Source organism: Pelodiscus sinensis, chromosome 1 (genome assembly GCF_049634645.1).
Source record: "Pelodiscus sinensis isolate JC-2024 chromosome 1, ASM4963464v1, whole genome shotgun sequence".
Classification (NCBI taxonomy): Eukaryota; Metazoa; Chordata; order Testudines; family Trionychidae; genus Pelodiscus; species Pelodiscus sinensis.
In genome coordinates this window covers 150,077,349-150,097,527 of record NC_134711.1, presented here as the reverse complement: position 1 = coordinate 150,097,527, position 20,179 = coordinate 150,077,349, and the positions used below count along the sequence as shown (strand labels likewise).

The 20,179-nt window shown below is 42.8% G+C and overlaps 1 long non-coding RNA gene across 1 annotated transcript in view; it reads right to left on the bottom strand.

The window, feature by feature from the left end:
• Positions 1-8,969: 8,969 nt before the first annotated feature.
• The window catches only part of LOC142826871 (uncharacterized), an 80,182-nt gene continuing 68,972 nt past the window's right edge, over positions 8,970-20,179 (bottom strand). The window contains exon 3 of the long non-coding RNA XR_012901140.1: positions 8,970-9,063. This is a non-coding gene — a long non-coding RNA (uncharacterized LOC142826871). The remainder of the gene's footprint in view (positions 9,064-20,179) is intronic.

Here is a 20,179-nt window from a genome sequence, read left to right as displayed (position 1 = left end):
TTTAAACAGGGATCTGCTCCTTCTCAGACGAGTGCTCAAACCACTGAGATAAGGCTTGTTCTGAGGTAGGCTCCCTTCTCCTGCTGCTGTACTCTGGTTAAATAATTAGAGTCATGTTGGAAGTGGGACTGGGTCCTGCGTTGTGCCTAATCACCAGGCTGTATTGTCATCCTCATGCTTGGGCACTCCCATGCGCATGCTCTTTCTCACATATGATTCTCTTGTCATTTATCCAGAGTGTGATGGCTGCAGGGAGAGAGACTGAGGGAGCCCACGTTAGAATATCCCCAAACCTGTTAGGGCACTCACCTGGGAGAGGACAGATTCCTTTTCAAAACCTGTCTCCTCATCAAGGGAAGAAGAACTTGAACTGGAGTCTCCCACATCCCAGGTGAGAACACAAACCATGGGGCCAAAAGCTATCTAGGGTGGACCACCCCCCAATGTTCCCTCTAATTTTTCCCCATCCATGTGCAGAATACATTTTGTTATGTGCACCCAGGCATGTGAAGATGTGCACCACCAATAGAAACACATGCTGCCAGCGGTGGGTGTTCTGCTAATCAGTTGGGTGGCATTTGAATTTCTCCTGGGTGGGCTGCCCAAGCACTCAGCTTTTAGGGAACACGGTTCCCCCAATGCTTATGTGAACTTGCCATGGTGGGGGTGGGACGGGGGGAGCAATCCATTAGGTTTCCTCTGAATACACCTACCAGATTGGGTCCTTCACACAAGTTAGGTATCCCAATGCTAATCTTTTCCCTGTCTGCAAATCACACCAAGTCTGCGAGTCAGGATATTGGCATCCAGATACCGAAAGGGAGGCAGCCCTATGCATGGCCAGAAGCAGAAATGTAGGCATCTAGGGAACTTAGGCCAAGATCTTAGTCCTCGAGTGAGTCTAAGCCTATGTCCACACAGTGAAGAAAAACCCATGGCTGTCCCGTGTCAACTCAGGCTCACACCGCAGGGTTATTTCACTACTGTGTAGATTACTGGAGCCCAAGCTCCAGATTCCTTGCAGGAGGGGAAAGTCCCAGAGTCCAGGTTCCAGCCTGAACCCAGAAGTCTACAATGAAACAGCCATGTAGCCCAAGTCAGGGGGCATGGGCCAGCCATGGCATCTATTTGCTGTGTAGCTGTGCCTCAGTGTCCACAGGGCGCAGCAGGAATTCTGTGAAATGCAGCAGAGCCGGAAATGGGATTTAGATCCTAAATACAGACTTAGGCTCTGATGTTTGGGGTTTAGGCACTTACCTACTTTAACGAATCTAGGCCTAAGTCCCTGATTCAGCAAAGGACTTAAATATATACTCAAGTCTCATTGGTTTCAATGGCACTTAAACTCATGTTTAAGCTGTTGAATCAAGGCCTAATTCCATATTCATCTATCTTAATAAGTTGACATGTTTTCAGGGTGATGAACAACTCACAGCTGTCAGTGAATTTAGTGGGAATTGCAGAGTGCTCACCTCTGAAAATCAGGCCACTTTTATTAAGGTAGCTAGCTTTTGAATATAAGATTAGATCATTTAGCCTTAAAGAAACCTTCAACAGCCTTTGCAGGGTTGCTTAGGGTCACTCATTCAATCATTCCTGGACCTCATAAAATCTATAGTCTACCACTTTGTGCTTAACAAAACAGCAGGATCCTCAGTCTACTAAAGTACTGACAACTGAGACAGTGACACCAGTTGTAATCACAACCAAATGGAGGTCATCAAGAGCTTTCTGTAACAGTAGATGGGTCTTTGTAGTAATTTCATCACTACCACAGTTTCTTGGCCATATTCAACTTTTTGCTGTCTGCTGAAAAGCTCATGTCAGCTCTGTATTTCTGGGAAGAGAAATGATAAAGAAAAGTCAAGGTTTCCGGATGTTAAGGAGGTCACTTTAGGTGCTGAATGTAACACTGAGTCTGCACCAAAGGAATCTGTGTGCGTTTACCCTCCCGTAAATTATGGTCTAATAATTAATGATCTGGGGCCTCTCTTCCTGACTTTTGACCCACAATACATGCCTATAGAAAACTCAAGGGAGATGTGTAATACCTTGCAAGGAATAAAACTATAATCTACCATTTCCGTGATCCTGTAGTGCCAGATTTTGTAAAAAAATGTATGTATATTTTGAGATCTGAATTATTTGGATTTGTGAAAGAGTTTCATAGCACAAGTCTCCTGAGACACATTAACTCTTGAAAGTAGCTGCAAACCAGGAGCCTGGGCAAGGCTGAGATTCCCGCACATTTTGATTTTTAGCGAGCATTTCTTATACTGCATTAACCAGTTACAATAGGAAGAAAAGAATCTCATAATAGGAAGGCTTGTTCGGTGAGCAGGGTAGACCTGTTTTCTGTAGGGAGAGGAAGTAGCCTGACCATGCATGCAGAGAGTGATGGGAGAAGAGACAAGGGTGTCGCAGTGACCATACACTAAGGATCCTGTGCCCCACTCTACCCAGTAGTTGACATTGGAAAGTGTTTCTTACTTCTGCTCCACTATGGGAGTATGGGTGTCCATTCTGGTGAAAGTGCAAGAATCAATTGACAGAGTCCTTGCTTTTCAGCTTGAATAATTAATTGATCCTTGCATACCATGCTGATATGATATGGAGGAAGATGAAATCAGGCCATTTAATTGACCCCCAAAAGATTTTTTAGATGGTAAAAATCAGAGGCTTTAACTAGCCATTGATTTATAAGATGAAGAATGCCATTTTGGCATCCAATTAAGTCTATGGGGAAGAGGCTACCTATCCAAAGAGATAGCAGGCGTTGAAGCCACTAGCCACCTTCTGGAAGGAGAACAGTCAATTGGGAGAGGAGGAGAGGGTAATTTTCAGAGAGTGCTATCGGACTAGGGGATGAAGGACTGGCACACTGCTACAGAAAATTCAAGGGAGATATGTGATATCTTGCAAGGAATAAAACTATGATCTACCATTTCCATGATCCTTTAGTGCCAGATTTTGTAAAAATTATATGTATATTTTGAGATCTTAATGATTTGAATTCGTGGATTTCCTGAATACCTAACCTTACATATCCAGGTTCATGTAACAGGTCATATAGCTCTACTCAATGAAGTTCTGTATAGACTGCCTGGCCTAGTGAAATGATATTGCTTAAACTCATTAGAGAACAAAACAGACTGGATGATGTTATCATCTGTAATATTATAACAAGTGGGTTTTTTTTTAAATTTTTTGGCAGTTTTACCAGCATTTCAGAATTCTGCCTGCTCTAAAGTCCAAGGAAATCAGAATATGAAACCTCTGTTGATAAATTTTCTTTTGACATATACATTTCTTGAAAAAGTGCTGACTTGAAGCTCAGAAAATTGAGATAATTGAAAATTACACAGTACAAAGACATTGAGGAATTTTTGTTTTCTTTCAGACTTAGGCAGGTTCAGGGAAATGTCACCACAGCTATGTGGTTACATTTTCAACCAGACAAACAGGGATTGTTATTGATCTGCATATCATCAAAGGTTTAAACACACTCCCCCCACCAAGAAATATCCCGGAGTTTGCATCTCTGCTGAATAATCTATCATCCCAATTGCAAATAACATCGTGTGTTTCTTTTTTTTTATGTTATTTTCAGAATCAATGCTAATCCTATGTGTTGTCTCAGTGAGTTAAGTTTGGACATTGAGCATGTCTGTCACACTCAGCTTTTGAGAAACCACCAATGCTTAGAAGCTGAAATTTTCAGATTTCTAAAGAAGATACATGAAATGGAAATTGGCAAACCTGTGATTCCACTCGAGGGTGTCTGGTGAAATTATTTTGGATCGGTAACATATGTGAAAGCAGTCGGAAGCACTGGCCAGACACTCTGCATGCTACATGCCAGAAGAACCAAAGCAACACTCACTCACAATTCAAATGCCTTTCAAAGTGTTAGAAAGGCTTAATTAGCGTACTAGTCACTGTTCCTGGAGTATAAATTATGGAATGGGCTGTATGGGAGAGCTGAAATGATCCATTAATTTACAGGTCAGCTATATCCTGGGGACATTTCCCCTGCAACAGAAAAATTTATCTTCAGCGTTTTTAAAAAAAAATTACAGTAGACTAGAAGCAGGCCAAATATTTAGTGGTTTTGTGAAATTGTTTGGTATTCATGTCTACTACAGTTCTACAGAAAACAGTTCTACGTGTTGTTTCTTTTGCCATGAGGCGTTCCAGAGTGGAGTGCAGGATTAAGATTGGAGTGCAAACCTTAAGGTTTGACAAAGAAGAATGTGATCTGTAGCTGTTTTCAGACTTTCTAAAATCTTCACAGAGAGGCTGGATTCATGTCCTGCCAAGATTTAGTACAATACTTATCATTAGAACAGCAATTTTTCACATATTGGGTGAATTACAATGGGTCATGCTGTAATGCCTTCCGCTCTCATGCTTCTCATCTTTTCAAAATCTGACTGGTGCACGGTGGAAATTCTTCCCCCCATCACCCTTGTCTACATCTTCACTGACCTGAACAGCAAATATACAAACAGCACCTTGATGAAGTGCCCCAAAGTTCTCTTCGGACAGAACAAAAGTCAAACTGGGCCTGGCACTAGAGGAAGGCGATTAGCGGGGAAGGTACAAGAACTCTTTTTTCACCTTATCCCTAGTCACATGTTGGACACAGCTGCAGTCCCTCTGACCTCCCTTCTAGTTTTAAAGACCATTAAAAAAAGCAAGGCAGAAAACAGTCCATGGCCATCTTCCTCATCAGCTAGCATACCTAAGTGGCCATGCAGAGCAGCACAGGCTGCACTCCCTTAAGCCACAGCTGCATCAGAGTTTCCTGGCTGCTTTGCTGGAACAGCACATTGCCACACTATTTCTAGTGCCTTAAAGACATTGGGCCAGACTCCCAGCTGGATAAATTAGCATAACTCCGTTTTTACTTCAATGGAACCATGCCAATTTAAACCAGCTAAACATCTGGGTCACTAGCTGACCCTACATTTAGGCATCACGGGCAATAATGAATTTAATATAAGTTGGTTTCTGTTGGTGCAGCCTGCATAGGACCCTCAAGTTTACCACTCTATAACCCTCAATCAGTCTCCTCCTACTTCTCTGCTGTTCTGCTTCACCATGAGAGCTGACATGAAATCATGTACTTCCAGCTTGGCTTACACAATTTAACAGGTTGATCTAGACCATCTGTGGCCCCCTGTCCATTTCCCATCCTCACTACATTTAATTCTTGAAGTTTAATGTCAGACTTTCTCACTGATGTGTACCACTTGAGAATTTATATAATGCTTCTCACACTCATCACAATTGCTGAATGAAATACAGAAATGCTGTGTCTACACTGGCACGATCTTGTGCAAAAGCAGCTGCTCTTGCGCAAAAACTTGCTGCCTGTCTATACTGGCCGCGTGTTCTTGCTCAAGTACACTGACGTTCTCATGTATGAAATCAGAGCTTCTTGTGCCAGAACTCTGATGCTCCTGCTCAGAAATAAGCCCTCTTGCACAAGAACTCTTCCAGAAAAGGCCAGTATAGACAGGCAACTTAAATTTCTTGTGCAAGAAAACCCTATGGTTAAAATGGCCATCAGAGCTTTCTTGCGCAAGAGAGCGTCTACACTGGCATGGATGCTCTTGTGCAAAAGCACATGCCAGTGTAGACACTCTCTTGAGCAACTACTTTAACGCAAGAACTCTTGCACTAAAGAGTTTTTGTGCAAGATCACGCCAGTGTAGACGTAGCCAAATATTTAAATATAGTAAAACCTGTGTTATCTGGCACACTAGTGGATTAGGGCATTCAAGTTATCTGAGGGATCCATAAACCTAGAAAAAACCAAGGACAATAATAGTAAAACTCAAGTTTTTAATATTGGTAGTTTTGTAGTATGAGGCAGTTGGTCTCACATTTCTATTTTGAGTTAAAGATGATTAGTACTTCTTAAATAAAAAACTGTTAAGCCACTCATGGTAAACCAAGCTAGGCCTGTGCACCTGAAGATGTGACAGTATTGTGGCTGGGGGCAATGCCGGTTAACAATGTTTTCTGGTTAACAGAGTGCCGAATAACAAAGGTTTCACTGTATCTTGCCAGTTTGAAAATCCTGAGCCTTCTGCTCTGTACAACTTGCCCAACAATATGGGTGAAACCAGGCCCACCAACGGGTGGGTGGGAGGCAAAGAATAATTCAAAAAGGGCCCAGAGCTCCTCGCTGCTACTACTGTTGCTACCACAGAAGAGGTGGTAGCCAGATCCTGGGGCCCTTTGCATTGTCGTTGGAATCTGGGCAGCTTTCAGGACTGGCTGGGGGGCTGAGGGGCCAGTGCAGTGTGCTCCAGTAAACCAAAAAATCCATTATTCACATAACTACGTGCTTGCAATTGTGAAATTTTAATTTCATTTATTCTTTTAATATGTGAAATTAACTTTTCCCTATTTACCTGAAAAATAACACCTCCCTTGCAAAATTTGTTCACCTTGCAAAATTTGAGACATGTTCAGAACAGCTGTCTTGTTTGCTTCCAAGATTTGATTCCTGGGCCCAACCCTGCCAAGTACAGCATGCCTTCAGATCCTATTGAGTCCAATGGGAAGGAAATGAGGATGCTCAGCACCTTTAGGACTCTGTCCTCTACTAATTTTTTTTTATTTCAGAGATTAGCATTTACTTCATATTGAGGAAATTTGAGACAACATTTTTCTTGGGTTAACTTTCCTTAAAACAGATGAACATCTAGGCTCTTAAAGAGCAAAGATGAGTCATGAGTGAACCTTTACATGTACGTTTGCAATGATACTAAGATCACTCAAATTCTAATTCTAAGACTGAGAACATGACTTTCCAAACAAATAGGTATATTAAAATTTCTTCTTCAGGCTAACTATAGGAAATATTTTCTCCCTCTTATTGTAGTTTCTCTCTTATGTAACTTTTATGCGGTATTTTTTCCTAAGTATAACATTGTTTGCTGATGATAAATCTGCTTCCCAGTCCATGCAGCATTAGTGTGGGAGAAGTTCTGTCATCCTGCATTCTTTGTGCATCGTTTCATGTTTTCAGATAACTAGAATTACAACAAATAAATCTATAGTGATATTGATGATTTGTGACAACTGGGTAATATGCTGAAATACCCATGAGAGATTTGAATGCCTTTATACATCATCATTACACTAGTTACTGGCTGTGGGCAAACCTACAAAGTTTCAGAATTTGGGATTTATTTGGATGATAATCTAGAAGTACATATATATATATAAAATGACAGAGTTATGTTGGGAATTGGCTAGATGATGGCAGAGTATCGTTAATACAGTTGGACTTTTGCATCTGTGGTTTGTTGTTGGAAAAATCTCAGTTGTTGTGTTTTGTGTTTTCAATCACAACTCCCCAAAAACCCATAGTTTCAGTCATGGAATCTGAGGGAGTATTTGATGTTTTCCAAATTTCCCCTGCTCACTCATGATATTATCAAGCTAAAATAATAATTGCATTCTAAAATATTCTCATCTTGTTTTAGGACGACAAAGGATATTGAAATTATTAAGATGTAAGCTGCATGTGAATTGCTAACATCCACGGAGGAACATGCAGCTAACAATCCTAGCATTGCCAATCATAGGTGTTATGGGGTGCCGGAATGTGGCAGGACCCCCTGGCTTGAAGTGCTTTCTGGCACATATAAGGCTTATAATTTGGTTACGTGGCTCACAGCACTCCTCACTATACAAATTGTTCTGTTGCCAATAAAAATATGTGCATATAAATAAGCCCTATCCTTGCCCAAACATATACAGGAACACAAAGTAAACCAGTACTCAGCAAGCTTGCAACCCCTCTGACATTCTCCTCTCCCGAGGTCTTATCCAGACTCTGCACACCATTCCTGAAACTCATCTTCTTACAGTTTAATCTCAGCATTTCTCATTCTTTTTTTCCCCACCCATTCTACATTTTTCCATGACCCTTTTCTCAACAGATGCTGTACCTTCCAAAGGACCTCTGTGAAATCATGGTATCTGGAGAGCAGTAGAGGGAGATCTTAACCATATGGTATGTCCTATACCTTCATACCCTGGGTATGTCTACATTACATTCCTCTTCTGAGAAAGGAATGCAAATGCAGTGGAGCAAAATTGCAAATGAAGCGTGGATTTGAATTTCCCGTGCTTCATTTGCATAATTGCGTCCGGCTGCTATTTCGAAATATCTATTTCGAAATAAAAAACGCTGTGTAGACGCGGTTATTTTGAAAGAAACCTCTTCTTTCAAAATAACCGTTAAACCTCATTTTTTGAGAAGTACCCCCTATGACTTGCTATTCCCACTCCTGCTGGGAAAATACATGCATGACTGACAACCCTCCTCAGTTAGTTTCTTTGGAGTGGTTAGTCACTTACATCTTCACGCATTGCCGAGTTCCCCACATATAGCCTGTTTACCTTGGCTTTGCATTTCACCAAGTCTCTTCCATTAATTGTTAGGCACTGCTGTATGTATTTAGGCTAGCCTGGGCCTGTCTTTTGGCCAGAAGCAAGCAGAACAGCACAAAGCAGAACAGTGCTGTCTAAGGGTACGTCTAAACTACATCCCTCTTTCGAAAGAGGGATGTAAATTAGACATATCAAAATTGCAAATGAAGCCTTTTGAGGAGTACAGGATCCTCATTTTTTGAGGAGTACATGATCTTTCATAAAAGGCTTTTCTTTTCAAAAGAACCGTGTCTAGACCACGGTTTCACTTTCGAAATAGTGTTTTTCGAAAGAATGCCGTGATACAATTATGCAAATGAAACACAGGAAATTCAAATCCCGGCTTCATTTCCAATTTCAATATGTCTAATTTACATCCCTCTTTCAAAAGAGGGATGTAGTTTAGACATACCCTAAATTTCATACCACCTCATCCATGCAGCCGTCAGCCCAAGCGTTATTAGAGCACAGAGTGAAAACAATTGTGACAGTCACTGCCCTGTCATACTTACTGATTCTGTGTGCTGTGATCAGTTCTTCTAGTCCTTACTGATGGGGTAGAGTAGCTGCTCTCTGGCTATCAGATTATTTTCAGCCTTTGTCATCCTACACATTTAAAAAAAATATGATGGGTATCATGGACATGTTTACACACAGCAGTATTAGGGTTAAAATGTAAATTTTGTTTGAGATTATAGACACAGAAGACATGCTGATACACAGTCTCTTCTGCATTGTTTTAAAGGGATATCTTAAATTATTCTGTCTGCATGGAGAATAGTACAGTGAGATATAAGAATGAAGTACCGAATGGCTCATAGCATAATAATAGGAATAGTAACATTTTGGGCCAAAATTTTCAAACTTGGGTGTCTAAATTTAGGTAACTAAGGCTAAGACTTCTCAAAGCTGCCTAATGGATTTACATGCCTGGTTGCTGTTAATATTAATGAGAGCTGAATGCCCAAATTCTCTCATGGCCTTGAAAAAATCCCAATCTAAATTTTCACTTAGGCATTTAAATACAAGTGGCTCAGTTTTCATAAATGCTGATATTTCACAAGTCCCAGAGAAGTCCATGAAATCCACAGGTGATCAGAACATTTGAAATACTCACTTAGGTTACGTTTAGACTGCAGAGTTAAATGGGAAAAAGAAACGCAATTTGTGGTGTGCAAATGGCATAATTTTTTCCGATTTACTTTCAAAAGAGCCTTTTCCGAAATTTGGCACAGCTACATGGTGCCAAATTTTTTTATAAAAGCGCTCTTTTGACACATCCCTTATGCCTCATAGAACGAGGTTTATAGGGATGGAGAAAGAGTGTGTCCGCTTTTTAAAAAAAATCCTGAAAAAGGGGACCTTGGCACCTCTGGTATCCCAGAAAAGCAGTGCAGTCTAGATGTAGCCTAAAGGTGCCTAAATATTCATGTTGGTGGCTGATCTGGAGAAAACAAAAACTAAAAAGCAGGATAAAGCCTCAGAGAACTGGAAAATGAGATTGAGAGAATGAGAGAGTCAGGAATAAATAACTAAAGTAAGAAAATAAATTATGTAATTAAATTGTTATTTAGAAAAAAAAATGACTTCAAATATGTCCAAAATATTTAATGCCCTGTTAAATGCCAGCTTCATGCATATAACAGTGCTGGCTGGTGTTTGGTATTTTACTAGTTCCAGGACTCAGTTGACATTATGAATTGTTGGTAATACAGACCAAAATTCTGCTTTTCCTTATTCAAATATTTCCTGAAAATGCTAGCAATGGCAGTTTGCCTTTTCCTTGCGAATTTCAGTGGGGTGCATCAATTTAAACCACCCATTATGAACAATGTGTCTTTCATTTCCAAATATGCTGCAGAAATGAAAAGGTCCAGATCCTAGGATGAGTTGTCTAACCAAACACAGATGATTTCAGTCTGGTATTTCTGTTCCAATAAGTAATATCACTGAGGGGAAAGTACTTACTTTATACTAGAAACGTTATATAAGAAATATACTCCCCTTTTTGTCGTGTGGTATCTCAAAGTGCAGTAATAAATGGCCATAGGAACATTCTACTACCATTCTGTTCTCTCTCAGCCTATAGTTGAACTGCCCCTTATTGCTGTCCAGCCTGACTGTGTACGGCTTCATAAGCCACAGGAGGCTGGGTCTCAAAGGATCTCTTTTGGCATTTGAAAGTCTCCAATGGTAATTTTCTGGCCTGGGATGAAAATTCCAACTTGTAGCTTTCTGAAGAGACTGGAGTTCCAGTCTGTGCTTGTTTCATGGGACCAGAATCAGTGTTCCACCCTGCCAATAGGCTTGACTGCTGTCACCATATGCCTATTGCTCCCCTCAATGGGTTTCTGCATGTCTGTGTTTGTTGCCTCCTCACCTTCTTTCCCCTGCCGGTGGCTCTTGGCTAGCTCTGGACAAACTGCAGCAGAATGCTTACCACAGCAGTTTGAAACTGAGCAGGATCTATGCTTTCCATGCTATGGCATTTGCCTGGATAACCCTGGATCAAAGGTCACTAACTAATGGATCGAAAAGCGGTCATTCTCTGACAGAATAAACACAGGAACCAACTAGAGAGAGAAACTGTGGAACTGTCCTTCATATGCATTTAGCCAGGAACTGAACAAAGACATCTATTGGATGGACCATTATATTCAACACCCAAATGACATCAAAAGCTAAGTAGCAGACAATTACAACCCACTCGGTTAGCCTCATTTAGCATGGACTCTTTAACTGACAGTGTTTTTTTAGGAGGAGAAAAGTGCATTGTGGGAGGTTAATGACATGTAACCAGAACCACCTGCTGGAATGTTTTTGTCCCATCAGGCACTGGGAACCTAACCCAGAATGCAAATGGGCAGCAGGAACTGTGGGATGGCTACCCATGGTGCATCACTGTGAAAGTCGGAGGTAGCCACACTACTAGGGACACACTCCATTGACCTCATGTGCCCAGTGAGGACAATCACCTTTGACTTTGTAAATCTGGATGCTAAAAAGTTGACCTTAATAAATGACAGCTACATTCTTTGTGTAGACATATTCAGAGTCCAAAAGAAATACCAAGGAAGTTAAATGCACTTGGGGGAAAGTACATACTGGTCAGTTTACAAGGTACCAGTTTGTCTGGTCACACACTGTCAGGCTGTTTCTATGTCAAATCTCCAAAGGCCTGTATACATTCTTCACAAAAATGTTGTGTATTTTGATTTCCACCCAGCATAAATTCTCAACATACACTCAAAGAGCCATTCACATACATTATCAAATTCTTACAAAATGCTTCATTTCTTGGAAAAACAACAAAGTTTGAAAGGTGGATTTCCTCCCCTCTTTCTCAGGAGCTTCTGCCGGAGTGTACAAAAATAGCAGCTCTTAGGAGACCAAAATTATATATTAATCATAATCATACAAGGTGCACAGCACATAAATTTTTCCCCCTCGGCTTCTTCAGAAGTTGTTAATTCCAATAATGTCAACGTTGGAGCCCAGTTTTGTATATACAGATTGCCTATAGCCAAGAGTTCATGGGAAACACAGACTGAAAGAACAGCTAGAGGGCTGCTAGCACAGTGCTGCTTATTTCAAAACAGAACTAGGAGCCAACAGGTTGATGGTATATCTTCTTAAGGCAAGTTTATTATTTCAAGTCTCTTAAAAGAATTACATTGGGTTTTGGTTGATAAAAATAGCATGCACTGTGAAGACAAAACATGAGTTACAACACATTATATCCTTTTTTATTACCTTTGCTGTCCATTAATAAGCCTAAATCCTGAACAGAAATCTATTTTGGGTTCACAGTTATGTTCATACTAATATTCAAAATGTTAACAAAATGATCAAATATATTTATATTCAATGTGAAAATCCAACCTTTATTGGAATAACTTTTAGGAGAAAAGATTCAGGCAGGTAGCCCGTGTTAGTCTGTTTCAACAAAAATGGGGAGTCTTGTGGCACCTTAAAGACCAACAGATGTATTTGGCTATAAGCTTTCAAAGAAGAGAGAGTTACCTTCTCAAGTGGAGGAACAAATATTAACTAGGCCAATTCAGTCAGGGTGGATGTATTTGCCTCTGTATTCACGGACAAGGTTGGCTCCTGGACTTCTGCGCCAAGTGACGCAAGATGGGATGAAGATGGACAGCCCGTGGTGGGTAAAGAACAGGTTAGGAACTATTTAGAAAAGCTAAACATACATAAATCCATGGGTCCGGACTTAGTGCATCCGAGGGTACTGAGGGAGTTGGCAAATGTCATTGTGGAGCCTTTGGCTATTATCTTTGAAAAGTCGTGGAGATTGGGAGAAATCCCAGATGACTGGAAAAAGGCAAATGTAGTGCCCATCTTCAAAAAAGGGAAGAAGGATGATCCAGGGAACTATAGGCTGGTCAGTCTTACCTCGGTTCCTGGAAAAATCATGGAAGGGATCCTTAAGGAATCCATATTGAGGCACTTGGATGAGAGGAAAGTGATTAGGAATAGTCAGCATGGATTCACAAAGGGCAAGTCGTGCCTGACCAATCTGATTAGCTTCTATGATGAGGTAACTGGCTCGGTGGACATGGGGAAGTAAGTGGATATTATAGACCTTGACTTTAGCAAGGCTTTTGATACGGTCTCCCACAATATTCTTGCCAGCAAGTTAAGGAATTGTGGATTGGATAAATGGACGGTAAGATGGATAGAAAGATGGCTAGAAGGCCGGGCCCAGTGGGTAGTGATCAATGGCTCGATGTCAGGATGGCGGTCGGTTTCTAGCGGAGTGCCCCAAGGTTCGGTTCTAGGACCGGTTTTGTTCAATATCTTTATAATTGATCTGGATGAGGGGATGGATTGCACCCTCAGCAAGTTTGCGGATGACACTAAGCTGGGGGGAGAGGTAGATCCGCTTAAGGGCAGAGATAGGGTACAGAATGACTTAGACAAATTGGAGGATTGGGCCACAAGAAATCTGATGAGGTTCAACAAGGACAAGTGTAGAGTCCTGCACTTGGGACGGAAAAATCCTAAGCATAGTTACAAGCTGGGGACCAACCGGTTAAGTAGTAGTTCTGCAGAAAAGGACCTGGGGGTTACAGTGGATGAGAAGCTAGATATGAGTCAACAGTGTGCCCTTGTAGCCAAGAAGGCTAATGGCATATTAGGTTGCATTAAGAGGAGCATTGCCAGCAGATCCAGAGATGTCATCATTCCCCTTTATTCGGCTTTGGTGAGGCCGCATCTGGAGTATTGTGTCCAGTTCTGGGCCCCCCACTACAAAAAGGATGTGGACGCATTGGAGAGGGTCCAGCGGAGGGCAACTAAAATGATTAGGGGGCTGGAGCATATGACTTATGAGGAGAGGCTGAGGGACTTGGGTCTGTTTAGTCTGCAGAAGCGAAGAGAGAGGGGGGATTTGACAGCAGCCTTCAACTTCCTGAAGGGAGGTTCTAAAGAGGATGGAGAGAGGCTGTTCTCAGTAGTGACAGATGGCAGAACAAGGAGCAATGGTCTCAAGTTGTGGTGGGAGAGGTCCAGGTTGGATATTAGGAAAAACTATTTCACTAGGAGGGTGGTGAAGCACTGGAATGGGTTACCTAGGGAAGTAGTAGAGTCTCCATCCCTAGAGGTGTTTAAGTCTCGGCTTGACAAAGCCCTGGCCGGGTTGATTTAGTTGGAATTGGTCCTGCCTAGAGCAGGGGGATGGACTTGATGACCTTCTGAGGTCTCTTCCAGTTCTATGATTCTAGGATGTGGACCACTCCCAACAGTTGATGAGTAAGTGTGAATGCCAAGAGAGGGAAAATTGCTTTTATAGTGAGCCAGCCATTCACAGGCCCTATTTAAACCCACGTTAATAGTGTCACATTTGAAATGAATTGCAGCTCTAATTTTCTCTTTGAAATCTTTTTTTAGGGGTTTGTTGTTGTTGTAGGATGGCCACTTTTAAATTTCTTAGGGAATGTCTGCACAGCAACGTTATTCTAGAATAACGGATGTTACTCTGAAATAACTATGAGAGTGTTTACACAGCAAGCCCACTATTTTGAAATAATATCAAAATAACGGTGTCTTATTCCGGATTCTGTAACCCTCATTGTATGAGAAATAACACCTATTCTGAAATAGTTATTTTGGAATAGGGTGCGTATAGATAAGGCAGCTGGAGTTATTTCAAAATAACAATACACAGCAGCTGCCAGACCAGCAGTCTCTCTCTTGCTTTCACAAATATTGTGAAGGACACAACATGCCGCCACCACTTGGGGGACATTCTGCTCGCCAAGGTCTAGCCGAGTGAGGAGGCAACAGAACCTCCCTTTGAGACGCCCAAAGGTGCCTTCCACAACAATCTGGGCCCTACTGAGCCTGGCATTAAAACATTCTCTGGTGGGGCGAAGGTGTCCGGTGTAGGGCTTCATGAGCCAGGGGAGCAGAGGGTAGGCTGCATCCTCTGCAATACAGAGCAGCATGTCCATGTCCTCAACCCTGATGGTGTGGGCAGGCCAAAAGGTGCCAGCATGCAGCTTCTGGAAGAGGCTAGAGTTTTGAAAGACACATGCGTTGTGCGCGTTTCCCGATTGCCCGACATAGGTGTCCATGAACTAGCTACAGTGGTCAATGAGGGCCTGCAGGACCATCGAAAAGCACCCTTTCTGGTTAATGTATTTGAATGCCCAGTGATCGAAGGGCCCAGATGAGGATATGGGTGCCATCAATAGTGTCCCCCTCCACAGTTGGGGAAACCCATGGCGGCAAAGCAGTGATTATGGGGTCACATCGCCCAGGTTGATGACTCTGCATAGCAGGATGGTGTTGATGGCCCTCACCACCTACAGAAGGAGACAGACAAACAAACAGAGAATCACAAGGTTGCCAGGACCCTCAGAAGGCACCCGAGCTCAACCCCTCCCCCTCACACACCAGGAGCAATCCCAACTTGCCCCATCCCATATCAGGTCTTTGTGAAGGCGGGACTGAAAAACCTCCCAGGGAAGAGGCTTCCACTACCCCCCAACAGTCCCTTGCCTAGGGAACCCCACTCCAGCAGTTCAGTTCACCACCCTCCTGGGACAGTAGCACGAGAGTGCCATACCTGCATGACCACAGCCCCGATGGTTCATCTCCCCATTCCGAACTGGTTCCCAATGGATCAGTAGCTGTCCGGCTTGGTGAGATTCCAGATGGCAATGGCGACCCACTTCTGGAGGGGGATGGTGGGTCACATCTGGGTGTCCTGTCACTTGACAGCAGGAGCGAGCCACTCACACAGCTCCAGAAAGGTGTCCTTCCACATACAGAAATTCTGGAGCCACTGATGGTTGTCCCACCGCTCCATGATGATCCGGTCCCACCAGTTGAAGCTTGTGTCCAGTCGCCAGAAGTGATGGTACACTATGTGCAAGGGAAGACGGGTGGGGTCAAACTTCATGAGCAGTGCCTGGAGGGAGGTGAGGAATTGCCCCACAAGGAGCTGGGGGTCCTGTTCCTGCAGGGTCAGGGAGGCAGCCCACAGAAACTGCAGCAGGAGGTGCACCAAGACATATAAGAGCTGTTGACTGCTAGGAGGCAGGTCTGGCTCCATGGCAGGAGTGCTGAGGTTTTTGCAAGGGCGACCACAGCAGGCAGAGAAAAGGCTCTGCGGTCCTTCAATGAAGTAGGCAAAGGAGAAGAACCTGAGACAGGGCTGTACAGGGGGTCCCATTAAGCTCGTGCCTCAGATAGCCTCAGGCAGCAGCTCCAGGAAAGTGACTGCTGTCCTGCCTGAAGTGTTTCCGGGTGGTGGCCTTAAATGCAATTCAGTGCCCAACAAGTGTGGACGCTCTATTTCAGAACAGCTCAGTGCTATTTCAATGGGCATTTGCTGTATAGATGCACTGTTCTGAAATAGGCTATTTCGGAATATTTTCTCCAAAATCCCAAAAAAGCATGCAGTGTAGACATGCCTTTACTGAGTTTCCAGGGAGACTGAAGTGTTCTTCTACTGGTTTTTGTACGTTACTATTCTTGATGTCTGATTTATGTCCATTTATTCTTTTGAGTAGAGACTGTCCGGTGTGGCCAATGTACATGGCAGGGGGCATTGCAGCCACATGATAGCATATATCACATTAGGAGATGTGCAGGTGAATGAGCCCCTGATAGAGTGGCAGATGTGGTTAGGTCCTGTGATGGTGTCTGTGAGTAGATATGCAGGCAGAGTTGGCAATGGTGTTTGTTGCAGGGATTGGTTCCTGGTGCAGTGTTTCTGTGGTGTGGTGTGTAGTGGCTGATGAGTGTTTACTTCAGACTGGGGACTTCGTGTAAGTGAGGACTGGTCTGCCTCCCAAGGTCTGTTAGAGTGAGGGATTGTTTTACAGAATAGATCATTGATGATATGTTGTAGAGGTTTTAGCTGGGGGCTGTAGGTGATGGCAGTGGTGTTTTGTTATTTTCCTTGTTGGCCCTGTTCTGTATCAGTTGGCCTCGGAGTACCTATCTGGCTCTGTCAATCTGTTTCCTCACTGCCCCAGTTATGGTATGTGCTTGCACCATTAGAAACAGAAACTACAGTAGATGTGGTACCATCAACGGAATTGTGCAACTAACTCAAACAAAACATGGGCTACTCAAAGTGCTGAGCAAAGTGCCTGTGTAGCTTACACACACACACTCACACTCACTCTCTCTCTCCTTACATGGTGTGGATTCTAGCTCTGTGGGACTCCCCTGCTTTAGAAAGAAGGGATTGGAAATGGGACAAGGATGGGCTAAGGAAGGGGCTAAAGGATCCACTGCTGAATGAATTTCTTGGTACTTTCTTGGAAAAGGAGGCAGGGGTGGGGCATACCACAAGAGCCACAGATACTAATCTTGTCTTCTGGCAGAGTAACAGGTGTGGAGTGGCCCTGCTTCCAATCCATGTCTTGTGGAGAAAATGTGGGGGAGGTATTGCATGTGGAGGGCTTTCTCCTAATGCACCAATGGCTCCATTAGGTACTCACAGTGAGTACTGGGGCAAGGATTTGCCCCTGATGCATCATAATTGCCTGGCCAACATGGGTTGGTGACTGACCTGAAGGCATGGACACGGGCAGGAGTGGCTCGAGGAGAGCTGCTGGCAACTGGCACCCTAGGCAGAATGTGTGATCGGTGCCCCCGCCTCCATAGCCCTCAATGGCGTGACGTCATCATTGGGCGCTGTGTTAAACGCGGTGCCCTAGGCAACTGCCGAGGTTGCCTACATCCACAGGCCGCCCCTGGACACGGAGACAGAAAAAAGTTGATAGCTGTGTGGTAGCTGAGGCAGAAGGAGTCTGTCCATCAGGGCATCCATACATGGACATTCACAGCTGCATCTTTCTCATCCATGGGGAAACAGGCTAAAAGTGATGTTCTTTGTAAAGGGTATGGGGAATGCTGAGTTAATTGACCCCATTTTCATGGATACTGAAGTTCTTCTCCATGGTTCTGGCATCGTAAATGGGCCTCAAATGGATGTAACTTGCACTAACACTGACTTTAAGGTCCCTGTGCTCTCCCCGAGCAGTGTCAAAGTGCCCTAGTGTAAATGAGACTCAGCCCCATTAGGGGTAGAGCAAATATGGGCCTAAACCAGTGGTGCTCAACCTTTTTTCATTCACGATCCCCAGAGACAGGAAAATTTTTGTTGAGAAGAAAAAAAAAGGGCTGGAAACATTTTGTTGTGGTCCCTTTAATTTAAAGCCTCCAGTCCACGCCCCTGCCACTCCCCCCACCCCAGCCAAGTGTACGTTGAGTGCCGAGCCAGGAAAACAAAATGCTGGCCAGCCCGGATCATCAACCCACACTGGGAATCATCAACTGCAATCACTAAATGCTGTCCCACTAGGTCAGATGATTCCCAGCAGCACCTGCCAGCTGGATTCCTTTCCAGCACAGGTCTAGCTTCTACCTGGCTCTTAAAGGGGCAGATCAGCTTGTTACAAAGAGACTGCCAAATGAGACAATTAACCGTTAGGTTACTGATCTATGAAACAAAGCAAAGGCATGTGAATCTGGATAGTTAATGGAAGGATTCAGCACAGACCATATTTGTGAACTAACTTATAACCAACTCAAAGTAAGGTTATTACAAGAAATGGATATGATTTTGCAAAGAAGGGTTAGTGAAAACTGTTCTTCCCAAATGAAAACGTTAGCAAGCAGTGAAAGAACAAAAGTGTGCCTAAATTAAAATGTATAATCAGGCGTAACTCTGGAATGATATATGATAATGATAAATGTCAAAGATCAGGTTTGTTTGCAATACATTTGGAGGCAGTCATACTGCAAATGACCCTGATAACATGTCATGCATAAAATAAAAACAACCATTTTGAAATAAATCCTGAATGCTATAAATTCAGGCAATCCACATTTAAGGTTCTGTTAGCTCTGGAAATCAGTGAGATACAAATATGAATTCCTATTGTCACTTTTACAGTCACTTTATCAAATGAACTTAACTTTAATCCCATGAATGAAAACACAGCATGGCTACGTCTAGACTGGCATGATTTTCCGGAAATGCTTTTAACGGAAATGTTTTCCGTTAAAAGCTTTTTCGGAAAAGAGTGTTTAGATTGGCATGGACGCTTTTCCACAAAAGCACTTTTTGTGGAAAAACATCTGTGCCAATCTAGATGCGCTTTTGCGCAAAAAAGCCCCGATTGCCATTTTCGCGATCGCGGCTTTTTTGCGCAAAACAAAGCTGAGCTGTCTACACTGGCCCTTTTGCGCAAAAGGACTTTTGCCCGAATGGGAGCAGCATAGTATTTCCACAAGAACACTGACAATCTTACATGAGATCGTCAGTGCTTTTGCGGAAATTCAAGCGGCCAGTGTAGACAGCTGGCAAGTTTTTCCGGAAAAACGGCTGATTTTCCAGAAAAACTGGCCAGTCTAGACACAGCCCATTAGTAAATGTTTGGAATGTTAGGTAACAAAATGAGATTTTATAAATGATGTCATAACTTTTTCAAAATGTTTATGAAGGCAAAATATGGAAAGTTTAAAAACTTTAATAGCTTCTGCTGCATTTAAAAAAAAACAATACCTTTTGCAGATGGGTGGCTACTGCTGTATCATTAATTTAATAGTACACATGCCTAAAAGAAGAATGGAAATATGGCAGGAAATGTGGCAGCGGTCAAGTCTAGAGAGCTCTTCATGAGCTTTTCTATGGCCTTCATCCCTATAGTACTGTATATGGGTGCTTCACAAAATTTAATCAATTTATTTTCACAACGCTACTGTGAGATGAACAGGGTGATATTCCTTCATTTTAAAGATGGAGCATTGAGACACAGAGATTAAGGTAAAAAAATCCACTAATTTTGGGTGCCAAATGTAAGGTACTTAGAGCCTGAATTTTCAAAGTATTTAGCACTACATTGAGAGAGCTTTTTAAAGAAAAGTTCACCAGAAATTTTTAACTTGGGTAAAACAACCTATTTTTATAACCTCATTTTTGGCTGAAATTTTTCAAAAAATACATTCTGCCTGGCATGGGAAATTTCAGGCCATACAATTAGGCTGTGTCTACTCCGGCCACTTATTACAGAAAATCAGCCGCTTTTCCAGAATAACTTGCCAGCTGTCTACACTGGCCCCTTGAATTTCCGGAAAAGCACTGACGATCTACTGTAAAATCATCAGTGCTTTTCCGGAAAAACTATGCTGCTCCCATTCGGGCAAAAGTCCTTTTCCGGAAAACTGTTCCGGAAAAGGG